The 23,738-nt window shown below is 38.8% G+C and overlaps 1 long non-coding RNA gene across 1 annotated transcript; it reads right to left on the reverse strand.

The window, feature by feature from the left end:
* Positions 1-2,610: 2,610 nt before the first annotated feature.
* Positions 2,611-12,964, reverse strand: LOC122159780. Its single transcript, XR_006168621.1, has 3 exons — positions 12,894-12,964; positions 4,535-4,594; positions 2,611-2,699 (listed from the first exon to the last, which is right to left on the reverse strand). It is a non-coding gene; the product is annotated as an uncharacterized LOC122159780 (long non-coding RNA).
* Between the last annotated feature and the right edge of the window lie 10,774 nt (positions 12,965-23,738).

The following is a 23,738-nucleotide window of genomic DNA, read 5'->3' on the forward strand; positions in this document are numbered from 1 at the left end:
CCCTCCTGGGTGTAGGTTCCCTTCAGGTATTGATAGGCTGCAATGAGGTCACCCCACAGCCTTCTCTTCTCCAGGCTGAACAAGCCCAACTCCCTCAGCCTGTCCTCATAGGGGAGGTGCTCCAGCCCCCTGATCATCTTAGTCGCATCAATCATCAGTTTTACTGAGAATCTCTATACTACGATGATATCTGTCTAAACTGCAAGGTTGAACAACGCAACTTAATAAGAAATCAAAACAAGCCTCGTGTTACTTAACAACTTTATGTGAGAAAAGGAAAGAAAAAAGAAACAGAGAGGGACAACAGAGAGAGAAAGAGAGAGATCATTGGCCCAGGCTCCAGCATTGGTACAGCCAATGAAGAAGGTCCTCAGTCTTTGCGAGAGTTCATCCAGAAGTTCTGTGGTGTCAAGGTCTCAAAGCCCCATCTTCTGTCAGACATTCCTTATGTCTGCTGGACTTACAAAATGGGAATGCTTTGGACAGAGCAAGTCCATCCCATTATTCAGTCTGGTTATTCACGGGGCGTCCTCCTTCACCAAGTCTCCAGCCTTCAATTTGTAGTCACGAAAATGTTCTTGTAAGTGTTTGAGACAATTCCAGGCATACGGTGTTTTTAACTGATCTGTGTCAATAGGGACAGCACCTGAAGAGGGGCAGCCCCAGGGCACCTCCAGGTACTGTGCAGCTCAGTCCTCTGTGGCAGCACCTGGAACAGAACCTAACCCTTTCACATCAGGCAATTACAAAAAAGCTAAATTGAAAACATGGGAAGACTCAAATCGGGGAACCTTATAAAGAGACTGCATTCAGATAGACGAAAATATGGAGAAGAATCTGAGAGGCTTAGCCTGATGCAGAAGGTAAGAGTTCTGCCAGTCTCTCTTTGCAAGAAGAAACTCTTGGCCAAGTTTTGAAGTATGAGGTGATTGATGGCAATACAATGGCTAACCAGTATCAATACATTTGCAATGTTTTTATCTGTTGCATGACTGATTTCAAGAAGGAAGGGGAAATTAAACTTCTAGAATTTCTTGTACGTGATAAGTACTAAAAAAATCTGTTTGGGACTGTTACCTATGTTTTTGTATCTTGTTTCCATCCCTTCACATTTGCATAAAGTAGTATGGTCTCCTAGGCCATTTACCAAGCAGAAGCGTCATCTCATTCCAGCCAAACTGCATATTAACATTGTGTTCTTTCTACATTTGCTACTACTTGTTCGCTGTGTTTGGAAAGGCAAAGTGTTTTGCCCCAGTGAATCTCCTCACTATAGTACTGTTGACTATCTGCTGAACTAATGCAGCTAAACTGCTCTCTTAATACTCGCCTAACCTATAACTTAAAGCACCACACCTTGCACTCCTTATGGCAATTACAAGCAAAACTTGGACAGGCAGAGGTATAATAATGGCACTGCTACAAGCACAACCACTACAGGATTCCCTCTTTTGTTTTGCATGTGAACAGTAAATATGAGTTGTATAGCCAATGAATATAAAGATGCAATAACTATGAAATAAACAAGAGAGTTTGACAAAGCAGATTGTGAAAACAAAAAGAGAACAGATAAAAATCTTACCCTTGTCCTGGGCTCGCTGCAAACTCCCAAGGAGAGATCTCCAGAAGAGTTCCTTCCCCACTGGTAGACAGCTCTCAAATGGGTCTAGGAGAGGTGCAGCCAGGCTCCACCCCTTCCAGCAGCACAGGTGAATTGCCTTCACCTGTGGTCCCATGGCTAACTCATTGCTCGCCTCAGGTGATCAATCAGAGGTTCACACCATGATTCAGCAGTTCCCATGCAGAAGTTTTTGAAGAAGTTTTTGCTTGGAAAACAATTGTTAGTCATCCTTCAAAGCACAAAAATATTTTAGGTTAAAGTAAATTGCAAACATGCAATTAATTTATTTTTTCGTAACTGAAGAGCTTATTGCATATATTGCACAGCCTCTTTGTTCCTGTTGTATGTTTGCTCTGAGACATATAAATATATCACAGAAAGAGTATTGCCAAGAGATTCGTTAAACTGACATTTCATAATTAGTAAATTTGGAATAGATTGTGTGTTGTACTGACTCTTTCTTATAATTCAGTTTGCAAATGTCAAAGTTGATAAGCGAATCAAAAGTGAATGAAGCTGAGTCATTCCCTCATTCCCCATAAGCAAATCATATTTTACTAACATAAGAAAAATTGATAATTTTTCTTAAATAACCAGAAAAACTCAGATATTATTTATGCAAAAAATTAGTATTTGGTAAAGTATTACACAAAAATTAAACAACTTAACAGATGAAAGAATATGTTAGAAAAAACCCAACCAATTCTATTAAAATTGAAATACCTTTTCCAGGACAAAGTAGATTTCAACCTTATTCTATAATAGCCTTGAACAAGACTGTAAAATGTCAACATTAAACTTTCAGCCAGTGCACCTGAAACGCAGTAAATATGTTTTGCTATTATCTGTGATTGTCTGGACTTGCTGCACTGCTCCAGGGTTGCTCTCCGCAGTAATGTCTGATGTCTTTACTTTGAAACAACCCGCCTGTATTATGGGAAATACACAGGTCCATGGCACACCTACTTAATTTTTTTTGTTATGCCTGTTATCAGAGAAGGAATGCACACTCTGCAACCTCTTCTGTTTTCTGTTAATGGAGAATGATTATGGAATTCTTTCTGGATTACTCTGCAATCTGCAAGAACAAGCAATTACAGTTAGTACAAGGTATTACCTATCAAATCCAGTGTGTTTATCGTGTAAGCTTATGTGATAACCATGCTCTGTAACTTAGTTATCTAAAACCCTGCTAAATGTTTTAAAGACTCTTTCACAGATTTCCTCACCAGTATAAAAAAGAAAAAGAAAAAGAAAAAGAAAAAGAAAAAGAAAAAGAAAAAGAAAAAGAAACAAAAGAAAAAAGAATTAAAAAAGAAAAAAAAAAAAAAGGAAAAGGAAAAGGACCAACATATGATATGTAGCAGCTGTGTTCTTAGCAGGTCTGGGCACTGAAAAGCACCAAAGATAGTGGTCTATGAGAGTCAGACTAATTCTTCAAATAAAGCACCATGGACATTGTATTACTCAATGCAGCTAAATTTTTTGCTTCAATAGCATAATTGAAAACACCAGAAAAATAAACAATTTAGTCATCTAAAGAGAATACAAGCCAGCTTTGATCCTCAGTGTGACAGTTCCAGGAGTACATGTTTCATTCTGATCTAAATTACATTGGGATATCTTTTTTTTACACTGCAGTGGTCTTTTTCAGCTCAACAAAAATAGATATTCCCAAGTTGAAAGCTTTTTCTATTTCTTCATACTTTATAGCCAAGTCCTTAGCCATGATAGAACTTTATCATTTCTGCTGTTGGCCTTTTTGCTGAATTATTATTACTTCATCACCTTAATAATAAGTTTATTTCTCAAATGGCATTTTATTCTTTACAGACAGTTCTAGGATTTCTTTTAGCTACTTGTTCAGCAATCGTGTTTTTGTAAATTCACTGACGTAATTCTAACAAATTGAGCTTAACTTTTCATGTGCAGAAGATATTAAAGAACAATCTAACCACAATGAACAGGCACTTGGTGTGTATGAGTATTTGGGGCTCCTCTAAAATTACTTTTCAGCTCTCCTGAGAATTACTGGGACCTCTTCCGGTGACATTAATGGCCCTTTAGAGCCAGGACCAAAATCTTTCAATAACAGTAAGTTTCTCCATGTAGGTGAGCTTGCTCCATGCCAAGCCACTCTTCATGCATGGGGTGGGCCCTCTTTTCCCTACTAACTAGACAAGGTCTCATCTTCCCTTCCATCCTAAGCCATTTCATGATTCTATGATCCCTATTCCAGCTCCTCAGATGCATCCTGGGACTGATGGAGAATGGGGTGCAGGGAGCTAAAAGATGTTCAGAAAGTGAAAAAAGAGAGGGGATAGTTTATTACTCATTAGCAGCCAAAGGACAGCCTGTACTCTGTTTTCCAGATAAATTACAGGCTTATTACTGAATGTAGAGAAAACACATATAGTAATTTTGCAATGGCATATGATGCTTAAAGCACTTATTCATGAGCCTTCATTGCAAAAAATCTTCAGCTCAACATCTTCCATGAGATAACATCTGTCCTTCATTATCTTCAGATTCAGCATTCTCTCTGATGTGTGTTTGAATAGCTCCTTTTTTCCTGTGATAACCCTGACATGACAGAACTCACACTTGTACTGGAAAACAAGGGTTCTTTTTGTTGAATTATAAGTACCGAGTCTTTTGGAGTTATGTTTTTAATGAAAGTTTCCATAGACGGGGGATTTTATTTGAATGGCGTTGCACTTCCATAAAAAACAGTAGATCTTTATTGCTTCCATACATACATCTTACAGTAGTTTTTTGAGCTGGTCACAGAAAAAGTTGATGCCATGCAAAACTACTATAAAGCGATTTTTGAAATTATTTTGGATCATTATCAAAGAAATACAATAGAGAGGAGATGTGATTAAAAGACCAGAGAAAATTTTACTAACCTACCTTTTTCATGTTCAGGTACAAAGCTCAGATTAGTTATGCCTAGGTATAATTGTCCTCCCTCTGTTAAAGAAAAAACAATGAATGTGATGCTCTTACTATTCATGCTTAATTTTAGTGCTATTTTTAATTTTCACCTGCTCCCAAGGCAGATCTCCACATACAAAATTTCTAAACAAACAGTGAGTTCTATGATAGTATATAATACTAGCAAAAATATTCCCTTGATTAAACTGAGGCTGAATTTCATCTATAGTTCCAACAATGTCAAGCAAGACATATCTCGAACTCCATGTATCAGGAGAAGATATGAAGGCCTTACTGCTTTCCAAACTTTCTGAAATAAATACGCAAAATAGTTTTGATGTTACTAGGCAAGAGTAGGAATTCTCCAGGGTGACATAGTGAGTTGGTCTGGATCCATCTATAACTTTAGGAATGTAAGTAATGGGCACTGAGTACAAGCTGGTACTCTAGGCATCTTCCACAGTCACTAAGAGAGAGAGAAAAACATCTTTGAGACAATTCGTCTCACTTGGCGTAACAGCCCTCAGCAGCCTAATGTTTTTGGATCTAGATAGATGCCTCAGTTTTGAGAATAACACTGTATTAAAACCATACCTGTATCACCTCTATTGCCACAAAGCAAGTCTGTGCTTAGATATATTTGAAAATTTATCCTTCTTGCTGGCATCAGTGGATGAATAACACGTATTGCATGACTCACAACATGATGAAATAGGCGACATGAATGAGGGAAGAAATGAAAGAAATGTTAAGCTTATCTTCTCCCTGTCCGTGAAGATATACATTACATACACTTCGGCAGAAGAGCATATAGTACTCTGTATGCATGAGAGAGCTCCTTGTGAATTTACCATCTAAGCTTATTTGTCAGTGTTTTAAATGAAACTATTAAACTTGGCAGGATCCATACCCTTTTCCAATATTATGGTAAATAAAATAAGCAGTCAGGGATCCCATAGACTGAGTAATGCTAAAAGAAGGTATTTTATACTATAAATCTGGCACCCTCTACTTCTGTATCTTGAAAGTCGAGATGCATCTGGTCTCAAGATGGCCTGGAGTGGAAGTGGACATCATGGTCATATATAAAATTCCTCTATCTCAGCTCTAGGAACTTGGCTGTTCCCAAGCTGCAGGTGGTCCTCTGCTGGGGACACTGCATCTTGCCAGGAGCCTTTAGCTGATATGGGAGAAAGGAAAGCTCCAGAGTTTCCTGTTTTTTGAACTGAAGTGTCAATGTCCATTATTTATTAACTGACAGAGGGGCCTTTTTATCTTCCCTTTTAATTAGAAACTACAACTTGCTTTTCAAAGCTCAAAATACTTGAAATGATCCCAAGTAATATTCCAAAACCACTAGTCTAAAGCTGGCAGTTAGAAACCCAATGAAACCTGATCGACTGGCTGAGTCCCCTCTTTCTACGCACATATTCACATGCACACACACACTTCCTTCACCCCAGCACCATAAAAAAAAAGACCCCAGCAAGGCAACAGCTTTTGTTTTAAACAACTATCTATATTTGTTACACAGTGGACAACTTTGGATCTATCCACAAGAGATTACAAGTGCTGCTTTAAGAAGCAAAAAGCTTTATGAAACTTCTTAAAGCAGACTAAGAAAAGCACATTCATTGCACAGGCTATTTTTAATTTCATTCCAGGCTCATCATGGGTTTTATAATCCTCTTCTGTGTGGAATATCTTCATGGCTTGAACTCCTCAGCAGGATAGATTTAGCATTTGCTGCAAGAGGGGGAAAGGCTAAATGAAGCTGCACTGAGTTGCCACAGCTGCTCCATTAGAGCTCTCTCATTCCTGTTTAGGAGCACTGCTATTTTCGAAGAGGCTTCTGCAGCACACACACAAAATCACAAGATGTGAAGACTTTTAATGGCAGAGTTTGACAGAAACATTGCTGCTGATGTTCGGCCAGATCCAGCTGGTCAAAGTACTGCTGTTCATTTACATCTGCCTCCCATGCACTGAATCCTGTCAGATTTCATTTGTTGTAGATGGAGTTAATTTCAAAATGCTCAATGTTGAGAGAATATGGAAGAGACAACATAAAACAAGCATCTGTTCTATAAGAAAAGTGTAAGGCTGACACAAAGCTGGCCTAAAGCTGAAGTAGTTTAAATGGCTGCATAGGGGCCATGTGTTTGAGTACCCCAGGATTAGTCTGTCCCATCCAGCCAATCTCTTAGCAAGTTCCTCTGCCACTGCTTGCCCACAGTGCAAGCTTGAATTGAGGCATCACCAGAAGTTCTTGGAGACTGTGGTGGACACAGATGTTTAAGACTATGCCACAGGGGTATAAACAGCAGTAAGGTTTGAGCAGGTATACGGCTGGAGGTGTTTAAAGAAGAGCGATTTGTGGGGATGGAGAGTGGGTTGGTTGGGATGAGTTGGTCACATGGGAAGAGATAATATAGAAAAACACTTTCCAAACATGAACCAGGGACACCCTTCTTGAATTTTGCTTGAGGCATGCTCTAATCACCTCAGGCTTATGTGGCGTGGATGGCTTATGCCTATCTGGTATCGATGGCTTATGCTCCCTCTGCACAGGAATGTCCATCTGCAATGCACTTCTTTAAATGGGTTCATTTCTCTGTATGTCCTCCATTTGCTTCTCTTCAGCAATAGTTATCTGGTCAAAGAGCCTTTATAATACATCTACCAAGTGGAAAATAATTTTAGAGAATCTTTTCAGAAAATGCTATGGTGCCTAGAATTTTCCACTGGGCATTATTTAATCTCCCTGAAAGTAAGGAAAAAATTCTTCTTTACCAATTTTCAGTCAGTGCCTACTCCTAGAAAATTCATAGGAATATGTAAAACTGGCACATGGTTCTTCTCACATGGCATAAAAACCTGTTCCAAAACACAGCATTTGTTAGAAATCTTGTTTCATTTCAGCCTGCTCAAAGTTTTATTGTTATATTTATGGTTCATAAGGAGTGCTGGAATAGATGATCTTTGAAGATCTCATCCAACCTAAAACATTCACAGAATCACACCAAGGTTGGAAAAGACCTACGAGATCATCCAGACCAACCATCCGCTTATCACCCATAGATCTCATGAAACCATGTCCTTCAACACAACGTCCAAACGTTCCTTGAACAGCTCTAGGGTTGGTGACTCCACCACCCCCTGGGCAGCCTGTTCCATTGCCTGACCACTCTTTCAGAAAAGCAGTATTTCCTAACGTCCAGCCTGAATCACCCCTGGCACAACTTGAAGCCATTCCCTCTCATCCTATCACCAGTTACACAAGAGAAGAGGCCTACCCCCAGCTCACTACAGCCTCCATTCAGGTAGTTATAGTGAGCAATGAGGTCTCCCTTGAGCTTCCTCTTCTCCAAACTGAACAATCCCAGCTCCTTCAGCCACTCCGCATACGGCCTGTGCTCCAGACCCCTCACCAGCTTTGTTGCCCTTCTTTGAACACATTCCAGGGCCTAACTGTCTTTCTTGCAGTGAGGGTGCAAAACTGGACTCGAGGTGTGACCTCATCAGAGCTGAGCACAGGGGGACAATCACTTCCCTGTTCCTACTGGCAACACTGCTTCTGATGCAAGCCAGGATGCCTTTGGCTTTCTTGGCCACTTGGACACACTGCTGGCTCATGTTCAGCCGGGCATCAATAAATACCCACAGGTATTCTGTGATTGCATTATCTGAGTGCTCTGAAAATAATACTTCTTATTTTATTATGCTGCCCACAACATCAGAGGTGGATGTTAGTGGTATGGCAGGAGATCTAAACCTTTCTGCCAATATTCTGTTACATTTTGTTGCCGTGCAACAGACAGCAGCAGATAGCAGTCTGACACAATGACATCTGACATGGAAGTGCGTATGAAACAAAGGTGTGGAAATTAATTCCTTCACATGAAAAAAATGGTACCCATTGACATTCATCACTGCTTGCTGAATATTTATGGAGACCAAACAGTGAATGTGAGCACAGTGGGGCGGTGGGTGTGCATTTCAGCAGTGGAGATAAAGACATGAAAGAAACATGAAAGTCAATCCACACTCCAGACAGCCATGCATGAGCATGGCATGCAGGTTTCATTCATTACTGGTAAAAGTGCAAAGCTAATTGTGGTGATTATGTTGAAAAATAGAGTTTAGTAGCTGATAATTTGCTCTCTCAAATAGCATTACTGTGCTCTTTGTATCTGTTACAATTTCCATGGAAATCACATTGCATTTCTTTCAGAGTAACCAATGTATTTTCTTCAATATCAATGTTGTTGAGAAAAAATCTCCAAACAAAAACTCTCAAGAGCACCCATATTATCCGTACCCGGAGTACACTTTTTATTAGCCCTTCGACAAGTAAAACCAGCAATGTTTTCAAAATAATCATAAAATTCCTCAGAATACACACTCTAAAGCATATGATTCATTCTATTGATCCAAGTGGGACAGTGGGACTTAGTCATTCTGAGTAAATCACACACGAATCATTTGCAAAACAGTACCTTAAATTCTTGCCTAAAGTCTACCTCTTTCACAACAAAGGATCAAAATAGTTAGGAGTCAGTGTTGTCGACACTGATCTGTGCAGCAAACTCCTTGTCTGCTGCATATCTGTTTATCTCCTCACCTCAGCTGCACTCCATGACAGTGTGTGGGCTCTCTGAAATCCTATTAATTTTGTATGGTACAGCAGAAATGTAGTCCTGACACATCAGAGAAGTCAGACATAGACATTCTTGAGTCAGAAATTTGAAACTGTACTTGATATGAAGATGAATAGAATTTACCAGCTTTTCTGTATCTCAATCTCAAACCCAAATCTCCAAAAATACATAAGTGAAGAAATAAGCAATGACTGTTATCTCTCTCTAAATTTCTTCTGATCTATATAGAAATGTGGCACACCCTGATGCTTGAGCAGAATTACCTGTAATTTCAATTCTTCTGAAACAAATGTTTCATTATCTTTGAACATTATTTTTTAACATGGAGCTTGAGAATAAATTTAGCAATAGGGGAATATATTGTTTATATTTGTATGCACTGCTTTCAAGATTATTATGTCTGTTTTTGTTACACGTATATAGTGTATCGTCCACTACCAGTAAGAGAAGATGGAAGGAGTGTCTGGGGAGTCATAGTTGTCTGTGGTATATCATTAATTTGTGCTTCAGAAATTTGGAATTTTTCCAGTTCTGCAGATCACGATCCTCCCAAATAGAAAAGGCAACACTATTCTTACCTCAGCCAATGTTTATCCTTTGGTCTTTGGTGTGCCATCATAAGGAAGCATGTACAAACAATAGATATTTTCTTAACTTCCCGATCATTTTATGTCAGAAATTCTCCATCCTTTCTGTTCACATCATTTCTCTTACATCAGCAGTTCCAGGATAAGAAAATCTGCCTAATCTACTGAAGATATGAAACTCTGCCAAATCCATAGAAGAGTAACTTTTTCACATCTTGACACACGGACAGTGTGTAGACAGTGTGAAAGGAGGTTGTCAGTCATACCCAAAGCCCACCAGAACTGTTCCTATTACAATTTTTGATGCATAGCATTTATAACTCCATTCCAAATGCAATAAGGAACTAGTTTTGGACATTTTGCCAGGTGATTTCCCAAGGAACTTATTGATTTGCCTGGACGAAGAGAACTGGATTGCCAAAATGTCAATTATAGCACTCTGAAACACAATGTTTGGCTGTGCTGCAAGCATGTGCTTTGCTGGTTCCATTGTAAGGTAATGGAATGCCAGGTCTCAGCTTGTCCAGCTGGCAAATAATAACAATTACAATTACTCGACTGTGCTAGAAATTCATAACATGTTAAATTTAGAGCACATTAACATAGGTACCCAATGTTCACTATTTTTGTGAGACTATCAAGACTTTCTTTTACTTCTAAGAAATCTGAACAATTAAAGAAACAAGTGAATTAATAGACTTGGAATTTTCACATGCTTTAAAATTGAAGAAAAAGCTTTATATGAGTAGCTGTTTCTAGGACTTTTAATACCAAGTCGGAGATCAGGCAATTTAAAAGAACACAAAATTTATTGAAACCATGTTCATCTTGTTCTTAAAAACCAACAGTTTGGCTTACAAAACCAGATCATTTGCACGGGAAACTAATGCCTCCTGCTAGTAGTTGGATTCAATGTCAAAGATACAACACTAGAACAAACCTTCTGGTAAACAGACACAAATTTGATCAAGCTCCCTAGTATTTTATAATTTAGCAGGATTAACAGGCATAGTTGTGACCATTGTGACAGACAGAGATGATACCATTATCATATGAGCAAAGCCCAGGATTTTTGAAGAACTTAAGGGAATTAAAGATGCAGTTTGTTTTGCAATCTGGACACCTGAAGCTCTCTCAGCTTACTTATTATGTCTAAAAGATGTTTTGTTACAGAAACATGACAACAGTTTGTTAAGTTTTGATCAGAATCATCCAGTGTCAGGAGAAAAATGAGAAGCATGTGAATCATATGTAGCACCAACTCCTGGGCTCTGCAGACATATTTCAAAAATGCCAGATGTGATGGTACAAAGCAGTAACCTGTGCCAGGGAAGGACTCCTTGTTTCACATGCTGTCATCATGCTGTCTTGATAGATCATGAATATGAGCAGACCAGAGACAGCTGAGAAGATACCTTCTCTAAGTTTGAGTTGTTAGTGAGTGCATATGCCAGCTTCACCACCGTATTCAAAATATAGCGGACCCAGCTATCAGAAAATGTTCTCAGTATCCTTTCCATTCACCAAGCACTGCCTCAACAAAACCTCAGTAAGAGGTGGAAATGAGAAAAATATATCAGTTTCAGTTTGAGCACTCTCTCATATGACTGCTTTCAATTTTCTTTTTTTATTTGACAAGTCCCACACAGGGAAATCTTTAAGTTTCCCCTGCATGAGAGACTATTCTTTTACATCATTGTCTCAAAGTTTGCTGGGGACTCAGAGACACACTGAAACTGTTACTTTCAGGTGAAAAATGTTTTGGTGGGAGAACAAGCCTGGTGATGGAAGATGGGAGAGTGAGATGAGTCTTCTCACTGCTGTATCACACAACAGTCATTTCAGAAGTGGATGCATTACATATTTTATTATTTTTATGAGTGAGATTTGTTAAGATGTCATATGTAAACTAATGGGACTATTTGACTCACATTTTCCTATAAAAAAGGAAACTTGTTAGCCATAAATAACAATTACAAAGAATTAACTTGAAGTTTTGATCAGGATCACAAGGAGGTGATTAATATAATGTTCACCAGATGAGGGCAAGCTGAGTGCCTGTCTCCATTCAAAGTTGGTACTCAAAAATTCTCAGACACATTGGTGTCTTTATGTCAAAGGAGCAAATACTGAACTGGGAATAAATGTCACAATCAAGTTGACCCTTTTTATATTCTATATGTCAGCTTAGGCAGTGTTACTTGACAAACATTACAGTGCATATTCTCTTGACTCAGATCGCTAGCAATAGCATCTTATGAGTTCTGTTCTGTTTTACGACTGAAAGGACAAATAGGCAGAACTAATGCTTTGGACACGTTTTTAGATCATACTTTGCAAAAACTAAAATGATTAACATACATACTCTCACTTCACATTATGTTTCAAATTGAACCAATATCTTTTTTTCATTCACTTTAAACACAAGTAATAAAATATTGACTTGCTACAGATGAAGCTGGCTGGCTCCATTGTTTTTCTTGGGATGGAAAAAAAAAACCCACACAACCCAATATCTAATAGCCAAAATAAATCTAGTTCAGTTGCAATGAAATAATCACAATTTGGCTATAAATCTCATTTGTGGTGCACTGCAGTATTAGTAATTCTTTCACCCTGAGGATAAGAAAAAATGAATGTTTGTTCTAATGCATATACGCTAAAAAAATAGAGAAAAAAAACAACACCAATTTATGCAATTTGGATGTGTTTGTGCTTATCTAATCGTAATGGTTAAGAATATTTTGGCAAAGGAGTGCTGTATTATTAGTTTATAGGTTTTTGTTTTGGAAAATGAAAGCTGCTAAGATATTGCGGTTTGGAAGCTGTCTGCAGAGAATGTGCAGTGTTTCTTGCAGGCATATACTTCCACTGAAGTTTTGTCTTGTTAGACTTAGTCTCAGTTAGACTTTCACGTACATTTTAAAACCCCATAAAGATTATAGCTAGATTCTCAGCTGGTTTAATTTGACTCACTCTTGCGACGTTTGGAGAGTTATGCATCATACATTAATAAAAATAATGCATTATACTACTGTAAGATTTGTTGCTTTTTATGCATTACTATTGCAGTTTTTGATTCCTTACCGAATAATTATATCTGTGTTCCTCTCAGCCTTCTTGAAATGTTTCCTTTCCTATAAAAAAGAAATTTTTTCAGAGATCTATTGAAAAAATGAATGAGAATAAGGTCCAGTGCCAGGATGGAGCTGTAGCCTACTTCTTTGGGGGTTAGTAAGTTCTGTTGCATAGTTTTACAAGAATGGATGCAGGAACCATCAGAGTTGTATCAGAGTGCTTTGCCTGAACACCTAAAATGTGTCTTGGGAGTACCACTGAGGTAGGTGATGATGAGTCATGTGTGCTGTTCTCACCAGTACTGCAAGCACGTTCTAATTTCCTCTTTTGTACTTAAAACACTATCTATTTACACTCATCATGTTGGATAGTGATGGATTCCTTGCCTATTTTGCTTAAAACAAATTCAGTTGTGGTGAAATTCCAAGGATCTCTGGGGGAATGATAAAGTTTTTCAGACCAAAGTTTACTATGGAGGTGTGAATGTTGTCAGGCATTCACGGGCCTGACCTTTTCTACCTGCATTGCCCTGGTGGGTCATCCTGACCCAATTCAGGATACGTAAATTTAATCTGAGAAATGCTTCAAAGATTTTTGTGTTTCTTTCCTTCGCAAATAAAATGGTGAGCTGTCATTTAAGCCCATCTCAGTGCCTTTTCCACCCTTTTCTCTTCCCACACATTTATCACTATTGGTGGAACAGTAGCATGAGCAAGAAATAACTGGTAGTTTTTAAAAGACATAAAAAACTTCTTTGTTCACTTTTATCTCAGGACAGAAAGACCGGTGAAAGTACAACAAGGAAATAAATGACTAACTTATTAAAGTTCTTGTCAAAGAGAATGGGTTTCCATCCCACACACTCTGATCTGTGAATTGAAAGGAAATGGGGAAATATTTCTCCAGTGGAAAAATACTGTCTCAAAGAGAGTCATCAGCAGGAACATTGGCCAGCGGTGGCCAAGTGCCAATCTCCTCCTGCTACATCTTGAAGGCACTCTGTATCTGGTGGTGCTCTTCTCTCAGGGCCATGGAGAAAACCTGGTCTGAGTGCCAGAGAGGCAGAAGTTCAGAGATGTCATTATTTTGAGTGTGAATGTAGAGTTGAAAGATTGAGACATGTGGAGGTTGCAGAGTGAATTTTATATGTGGCTAAGCATATATTTAATAAGAAAGTCAAGCAGCTACCATAGTGACTGTATGCACTGGTTGTGATAACACTGTTTCTTTGTTATTACTTTCTGTTACTGTAGCAATGGATTGACATATTACAAAGATATGTGGGTGTAATAAATCTCAGGATGTTCTCATCTACAGTATGCTACCAGGGGGAGTAATATCAATAAAGGAGAGATAAAAAAAGGAAAGGAATCTTAGTAGGTGAAGTTATCAATCAACATCGTGTGAAGGGCCAATCAGGTTTATTCGGTGCTTTTTCTGAAAAATAAATAGGAACATGAGCTGCCTTGCACAGAAAATAATCACTTCTCTCTTTGCACCTCTCTCTTTGCTGCCAGGGTCTGCATCTGCATTACAAGTGCACTCTGACACTTACGGAGGGTTTTTTTTTCTGACTTTGTTGTGGCCACCACCACCCCAGGATCTGTGTTTTGTTCCCAACATGACCAAACACAATGTGCATTGCAAATGCCTGCCAGCTCATTTCCCCTGAGTGTTGATGGCCTTGGTACCCTCGGGACACTGTGTGGTTGAGGAACAAGCCCAGCACCCAGCAGCTTGATCTTGTCAGAAAAGGGTCCATTATGGGAATGTGCTGAGATGCGATGCTCAGCATCTCTAGCGTATGAGTGTCTGCAGGATTATATGACAGCTGTGCAATGGTATTAATGTCTTAATTTTGCATTTACCACCCACTTTCTTCTAGGAACCCCTAGTTTGCATGCAGGGTCTAGTTGCTGTGACCCTTTTGAAATATGTTAGCTGGTGCACAGAATCATCCATGACCTCTCTAAATAGCAGTTCTCCTCTCCATTAGCTTATATTCCAATATTTCACTTTTTATGAACTCCATCCCTTTATTCCCTAGCCTCCTCTTCCCACTCCTCCAGGCCTGCATGGAAGGACTTGTATAGAATCATAGAATGTTTTAGGTTGGAAGGGACTTTAAAGATCATTTCCAGTCCCATTCTATGGGCAGGTTGCCACCCAACGTATCAGGCTGCCCAAGGTCCCATCCAATCTGGTCTTAAACACCTTCAGAGATGGGGCATCCACAGCTTCTCTGAACAGCGTGTGCCAAGGCCTCCCTACTCTCTGAGTAAAGAATTTTTTCCTAACATATGAACTGAATTTCCTTTCTTATAGTCCTGTCCTTTCCTTTCAGCCTTATGTGTGCACCATACCTGTTGTTGATCTGCCTCAAATTATTACCCAAATATTTCTGCTTGTTTTCCAAGGCTTCAGTCAGGACCCCTCCATCATCTTCCAGGCATGACAGCATACACTGCTTTTCCCCGAAGTCCTAGTTTCCAGAGGAGAAGATTGATTTAATGTGGGAATTGCAGGGTTTAGATAGGTTTTTCTATAGGATGTTTCCTGCCTAAAAGTCTTACTTTGTGAAAGGATCCCAGGTAATTCATCACGGTGTATTGTGTAACCTCATGCAATTATGTGCTTGTGCTGTAAACAGTGTAGAACGTAACCATTTCCCAGATTTCATACGTTCTCCAAATGTTTTCACATGAAAGAATTCACATTTCACTTCCTCTGTTGTTGTAAAGTTTCAAAGCATTAATTCTTAGCATATGGGCTTGTTTTATTTTCTTTTTTATTTTCTCTTGTATTCCCTGAATATAGAAGCTACCATAACTATGCTGTACTGTAATTCAAATACATGTTTAACTACATAGCATAACAATGAAAAGCAATTTTAAACAAAAAGTAAATGAACTCAACACTAAACCACAGCATATTTCTAAATGAAACCACTACTGCCCAACAGAATCATTAAATTTCCTGCTTGGTGGGATGAGATGAAAATTGCCTCCACAAACATTTTTCTGCAAAATGACAAAGGATATTACATACATATATATAATATGTATTCATAGGTATATATGCATACATATGGGCTAGTGTCACTTGAACTTTGCTCTAAAATATCCTTGATTACACATCTATTACCTTTTGTCTATTTCTATACAAGTGAAAGATGAATCATACTGTACCACTTACAGGCAATAACACCATCATGCTCTCAAATGTAACCTCTGTACTGAGTATGTCTCCTGTAATTTCTGTTTCTTCATGTACTGGGAGCTGATTTTTTTGTTTATCTCTGTTGTGATTTTTTCCTTCTTGGGAAAAAAAAAAAAAAAAAAGAAGTAGAAGAAAAGGGCTTCTTTGCAGGGCAGAGCGTTGGATTAATTTAAACAGCTGTTGAAAGTTTCAAAATTAGAAAAAATATTTTCTATAATTTCCTAATATAGGTTTATATTAAACAGGTCATTTTGTCCAAAATTCATATTTCTGAATTGTTTGGAAGTGAACTGTATATGGCACAAAAGGCAAACAAGGTCAGAATACATAGTCCTAACATAACATTCCGCCTGATAGTCAAACAAAAGGCAATTCTGTTTCTGTGAAAAAGTGAATTTATAAGTTAGGAAGATAGTACTTTTCTAGCTAAAACAGCATTAGATGTGGGATTTATTACTGCAGGCAAATTCAGTCAGTTATTACCCCTTTGACACAAAGTCAGTGTAGGTTCGTAGAATTCCTGCCAGTCACAAAAACAAAAAACTGTTCCAACCAAAGAAGGAAACGTTGGCAAAAACGTGGAGGAGTCATCGTTAATCTCACAGAGAACAATGAGATCTTCAATAAAAAAATTTAAAAAAAGCAACAGGGAGTTTCTGAAGTGCAGCAATTTTATATCCTCCATTTAAAATGAAATGATGATCAAATAACTTGCTGTAAAAATGCGTTCTCATTGCATTAATTGCGGTGGGATGAACAAGTTCTAACAATACAGAGGTTAAAAACGATCATATTTCTATCCAGCCTGGAAGGTTTCAATAGATAAGTATTGCGAGACAACCTCTTTCGTCTGTGTACAGTTGGCATAAAGAAATCCAGGTCAGTAGTAACTATGAGATTTTATTGTTCTCGATAAGGATCTCCTGAAGGCTGTTTTCGAAGTGCGGCAAAGCAGTAGTTTCAATTCCACAAACTCATAAATCTCTCTGTCAGCTGGGGCTCTGTGTACCAGGAGTCTGGCACTTAGGACTGCATTCTTACTTTGCACCCCTAGAAATATTCCCCTGCAGGGCAAGTTTAGGGAACTTGTGGGAGTGTGAAGGACAGAAGGCATAGAAGTCATCCAGACTAAAGTAAATTGTAAAATATACAATTTTTTCCAAATATTTCTCCATATATTTTTTTAAATTTAACCTTAGCTAAAGACCTGCCACAGACCTGCTGAGCATCTGTAGGAGTCAGTCACATGCTGCGTGATCCTTCATGAAACTGGAGAGTGCAGGAAGACTTCACTTTGCCTTCGCCTGTTGGTTGTTCTTTCATAACTGGGTCATATTAATACTCTGTGAGAAACTTACAGTGCTTGCTTCCGAGTTTGAACCAGTCAAGAGGAAGTCAGCATTAAACTGAGAAAGAAAGCTTTGCCTTTTTTCCTTATTAGTACAGATGATTTTGCAATGAGTCAGTATAAACCCCAGAACTGTAAGACTTATGGGAAATGAGAAGTAGGTCTCAGCTTTGCAGGTGGGAGAAAAGGGTGGGAGGGCACTGCAAATTTATTTGTATGAATGAGAGTATTTTCTTTTATAGCATGTTGCACAGAGTTTGAGGCAGTCCTGTTGAGGAGTTTATGTTCTGGTTGGAAAACTACATCTTATAAAGAATCTAAGTAGGTTTACAAAAAAGGTGGGAAAGGGTGGAATGGTAGGTGGCAAGGCAGGAGCAGTGCAGAGCCCCCAGAAAACAGGATTCTTGCCTAAATAAAATGTAGCCTTCAGCACAGCTGACTGTCCAAAACCATTGTATCACCTTATCATGAGTCACTCAGACCTTACTAGAGAGAGCTTACTAGCCCTCCTGGTAACTCAGCTGAGTTAGTGAGCTAAATTCATAAAACTGAAGAATATAGTTGATGTCACAGTTCAGACACCTTCTATGTCTCAGTAGAGCATTTTGTGTGGAGAAGAAGTTAATTTCTCATTGTCCTGGATCTAATCCATTACAGTTCTGGACAACAGGATGGACAGTATGCCTGATACTTCTTATTCATTCTCCCCTAGCTTTAGAACCTGTAAATATATTCTCAAATGAAGAGTCCATATTTTCAGAGATCTCAGTCCATGTTCAGAGGATCACTGTATCCCTCCCTGACTACAACCTGTATATGACCCCTGAGTATGAGTAGAAATTTTCCATGTGATGGGAAAACCAAAATATTCAACAGTAGACTGTCAAGGCAATGTATTTTTTAACAGATGGAAAAAGAATAATTCCAAATTCAAGAAATCTTGGATTTTTTAGAATGCAAGCAAAGCCCAGGAAGTTTTGTAAAACAAAGAGGTTGAAGAAAGAAAGCCAAATAAAGATGCATAAACATTTTTGACAGTTGCTGCATGTGTTACCAAGAAAGATGAGAAAATCAGTCACTTTGCACACATGACAATGTTACTTCTTAGTTTGCGTCTGCCATTGTATGAAGACTTGTTACTCTGAAGATGAATCAGAATATGCTTTCCCATTATGCCTTAAACTTGGGCAAGAATTAATTTGACTGTAAGAAAGACAGCTAGAAGGCAATCAGGTAAATGAAAAGGACACCCATTAGAAGCACTCATTCTGCAAATGAACCCCATTTTGAACTTTAATGGATTCTGTTTTGGCTGTAGTGTTGTGTGCAAGCTTCATTTGCAATGTTTTATGTACATGTAATGGTAGGTTAAAGTTACATGTTTATTAAAAGAAAAGCTAAAGGGCTTAGCCAATATATGATCATCCTAGATAAAAGCTGATTCATTTTAGCCCAAAGGCAGAATCACTGAAATAAATCCTACTAAGCGCTAAAATCAGAGAGAATCAAAGCTACAAGTCTGGCATGCAAGAGCTTTAATCTAGAAGCACTATATACATTGTATTATAGTTTGGATTTTAATGTACTCATTGCTTGAGGAGAAACCATCTGCTTTATATTATGCCTGCAGTGCAGAGTACACTGATTTCATCACATCACTGTACAGAATAACAATAAATGGACTGTGAACCATTCTTCAAATAACTTATTTAAGAATACAACAACCAGCATAATATTTCAAGGTATGAAAACACAAATAGAGTGAAATAGGATAATTCTAAAAATTTACTTTATTGTATGTCTCAGAACTGCCTCAGTCATCTTCCATTTATTTTATTCTAAAATTTGACAGTTGGCAGTCTACGGGAAGCACTGAAGAGATTCACTCAAAGCCTTCACTTTGTTCCTATTTTGGTGATATTTTATTACAGCGAGAAGAGCTATTGATCTACAGTGTGAAAGCTGCAGAATAAGTCCTGCAGTGCTTATTTTTGTCACTGTCTGTTTGACTCCATTTGGTTTCTTTTTCTTTTTTTTGTTTGATTATTTGATTTGCAAGAAAGTTATTGCCTACAATACAGAGGAAAAATGTAGTAAAATTTTAGATTTTTGAGAATAAAGGCAGAAAATATTTGCTGGTTTTGCAGACAGCTGTGTTTAGAAAAAGCAGATTACATAGTTTTCTGTAGCAGGACTTCTGGCTTAAAACAAAAACAAAAGCACAGTGCTTGCCAATATTATTCAAGAAAAGTAATGTTTTGACACAGAAACAAATGCAGTTACCTGGAACCTTCAGAAAAGGCAGAACTGACATGATGGTGGAAATGATGTTGCACAGTTCATATATTGCTTTGTTGTATCACTTGAAGCCTACAGTGACATTCATGGTTATTACTGTCCACAACCCGTAAAATAAGGTTCAAAGGATGAGGTAGAACAGTAAAAGAAAATACAGTCAACACAATTTTCCACTGATTAGATGACAAATCAATGGTTGTTCTATGCAGTGCAAGGCAATGATACTACAGGAGACAACTCATCCACAAAAAACTGTCAAATCATAGCCTGAAACTTCTATAGCAATCAAAATGTACAGAGTTGGATGTGCATAACTCAAGAGTAGCACGGCATGAGGGCTTTCAAATCTTTCTCTGTCTCTGTACAGAGTGAATACTACTCCTTTGGAGGATAAATAATCACTGAGCAACAATACTTATGGTAGAAATTACAAAATTCTACCTATGCAGAGACATTGAATGTCTCTTTATGTGTGGATTATATGGTCAGATTGCTTTATCACTGGAGAGTTAGCTTTGGTGGCTCAGAAAGCCTCCTCAGATGAAACTGCTGAGCTGTTTTGTGTAGGCCACAGCAAACTCCGATATCAGAATCACTCTCCAGGCTTTACTAACTGCAGACTGATGACAATAATTGCAGTATTGACACCATTCTCACTTGTAGATATCTAAAGTTAGGTGCCTTGCTCTAGTGCAGACTCCCCACTCTTTCACTCTGCTGCTATTTCTGTTGTATTTTTGCATACTATGAGTTAAGACAGCATTAAGTTATGACCACGCAGACTGGCTGGCATGGCTTATTCTGATTCATGCATGAATCTCTAAATCAAAAGAAGTTTCAAATGCTTGGTAAAATAGTCTCAGATGCTGAGTTCTGCATACAGGGAATATGGAAACGTTTTCTGACTCAATCTTAATTAAAGTAAAATGCCTCATATTTGCATGGGGAGCAAGAGAGTAGTTATATTTTATCACTGGGGTAATCTCCAGTGCTTTAGGTCAGCCCCATTAAACAGGTCAGCATTTCACAGGAGTGCAACCAGGACTGCAGGTTCCTCACTTCCATCAAGATTTAGTCATAACTGTGGAGGGTGGGAAGGTGAAATATTTACTTTGGAATGAAATCTGCCGGCGTAAAGGCAATAAAAGTAAAACAAACAACCTTCTCCATGAGAGCCCCTGCTCAGATTAGAAATATCCATGTCTTGAGTTGTTCAGTGCCTGCAGGTTGTGAATACTGGCACTTTCTCTTGTCTCATTTTACGAGATGGCATTAGCAACGTCTTCCTATGCAGTCTTGAAAATCAGAAAGTTTAGAAACAAACTGATGTCATTTTGACTCCAGTAATGACATGCTATAACTGAGCTGCTCTGACTTCTTCACAAGAGAAAACAGAGTAGTCTGGAATGAGGAGATGATACACGCGCAAACACAGATAGGGATTTTTACCTGTTTCATCCAGTCCTCTCTGAACAAAACTGGTCACCGAGGACCTAAGCACTACTTTTCCCAGTCCTGCAGTCCTTTCCCAGTCTTCACAACCATCATCTCTGGTGTTCAGCAACTCCTGCCTCCATTTTGGAAGTTCTGCTGCTGCCTCAGGTGCACTGGCCCACAACAGTCACTGCCACTCAGCAGCTTCCGTGTCTGAGTCTCTGCCAGGAAAGGTCTGGAGTACTTTTGGGAATGTATCAAAATGAGCTGAGTTCCTCTGAATCTATTCTGACATACTTGTGAAGATAAAGCAGAAACTGGAAATACTTAGTAAAAAAAGGAAATATAGAAAATAGGATACCAAACTAGTCTAGTCCTGCTTTATATTTTACTTCTAGCTAGGGACTGAAAATGAGGTTGGTATATGGGATGTTATGCTCTCCTTTATTTTTTCATTTTCTGGACAATGCACACTTTTTCCATTGCAGTAGGCGGAGGAAGTGGCCACACATCTTCAGTTCCCTTTTTGGTATGTAAAAAAAGACTGGAACTGAATGAAACTATGCTAAAACTGTCTGATGTGACATGATTTTTTCTTCCACAAGGTACATCAGTGCTCACTAACTGATAGTAGAATCCAGATAAATGTGATAAAACATGATAAACATGGATTTAAATAGAAGAAGGTTCTTTTGAAATTATAATTCAAGGGATAGGGACGGACTACTACGGTGAGTCAAGGGGGTGAAAGCAAAATATTATGTTATCATTACACCAACCACAAAGAAGGAGTCTGAAGGCTGATGCTATCTAGCATCTGTTGGGACCCAGATGTTGGAATAGATCAGCTGTGTTGACAGTTGGGCACACGTGACAGTGACTGCGTAACTTCAAAGGAAGTCATTCTTGTGTGTAGAACTGCAAGGAAAATGTGTCATACAAACGCCGAAGTAAGTGATCTTTCTGGAACAGATCATGTTGGTATTTTGGGTAAATCAGATTATAATAATAAAAAAAAAAGTTATAAAACCTTAATGAATGCATTGGAATTTGGCACAAAGCCAAGGAAAAATGCTGTACCACTGCTTTTTTTGGGAAAGTGAAGTTATTATTGATGGGTGTGGGATAATTAGTATGTACTTCTTTGAAGCAGAAGTATTTTCAAAGGTAATTTAAAGCTTCAGGTAAATTGCATGTATTTGAAAAATGAAATGCCTGTATTGTCAGCACACACATTTGGCCAACAAGCCATCTAGGAAGGGAGAAGGCTTGTTGGATGAAGTGACAAGAGGGCATAAATCAGGACTCCGCAATACATTACACATTTCTTTTGTGACTCTTATTTACCTCTATTCCAACAAGCACTTGCAGCCCTGAAGGCCTACAGTATCCTGGGCTTCAGCAAGGGAGGGGATTGTCCCTCTCTGCTCCGCCCTTGCAAAGCCCCACCTGGAGTATTGTGCGTGGAGTCTCCAACACAGCAAAGACGTGGAGCTTTTGGAATGGGTCCAAAGAAGGGCCACAAGGATCATCAGAGGGCTGGAGCACCTCTCCTCTGAAGAAAGCCTGAAGGAGCTGAGCTTCTTCAACCTGCAGAAGAGAGGGCTCCGAGTAGTGTCACATTTCAGTACACTTCCTGGCGCCTCTGTGAACATATTTTTATTTTATTTAGAGTAAAATGTTCTCCTGGATAGACAGCCTGCATGATTTAATCACTTACAACAACTTATGAGTCCCAGGTGACCCTTTCCACACAATCCTCTGAGACTGAGTCAGTGATCAGCCAGCTTGTAAAAAGGTGCAGAACTGTTCACAGAATTTTTGGCCTGCTCAGAAAGTTTGTCTTTGGCCCATTACCTCAGCTGCAAACAAAGACTTTTCAGAATGATAAATAGGAGATAAGAGAGGAGCAGTTATGGCAGGAGATCTACTAGAGGAGTAGATGCATCATCTGTGAAAAACAACCAGCACTGTTCCAGCGAGCTGATCCTACCCAGATACATGCAGAGCATATGCATCAGGGATCACAGTCAGGTTTAAAACAGCCCACTTCAGGAATACATCTTCAGAAATTGTCTAATTCCCTCGTCAGGCCAGAGAACTAAAGTAAGAAGAATGAACATAAAAAACTAAGTTGGGTGCCAAGCAGTATCAGCAAAACAGAGGTGCCAGATTTGCTCTTATCTAGGTGTGCCCAAGGCAGCCTGGAATGATTGCTGCAGCTCCCATCCAGTGCCATGGGAACAGCTTTCTCGTCAACGCTCTCTTTCCCCATTGCACAGGGGGGAACAAACTCCCAAGAGAGAACTTTTGGTGACAGGATGCTTACAAGCAGTATGTAACTCAGCTAACTGTGTTAGGTAATTAATCAGAACGGTTTTATGTTGAAGGCTGTTGTGTGGTGACATTCATTTATACAATTAACTTGGGCACACTAAGGCTTAAAAAAGTTTAATCATTGCAAGCTCAGTGCTAATCACATATGAGCAAAAAGGGACTATGATCTGCTGATTAACTAGAAAAATAAGATATTACTAAGGTCAGTTTGCCCTCCT

This window comes from Centrocercus urophasianus, unplaced genomic scaffold (genome assembly GCF_019232065.1).
Source record: "Centrocercus urophasianus isolate 14NV4802_14NV808 unplaced genomic scaffold, USGS_Curo_1.0 seq_16, whole genome shotgun sequence".
In the NCBI taxonomy this organism is placed as follows: domain Eukaryota; kingdom Metazoa; phylum Chordata; class Aves; order Galliformes; family Phasianidae; genus Centrocercus; species Centrocercus urophasianus.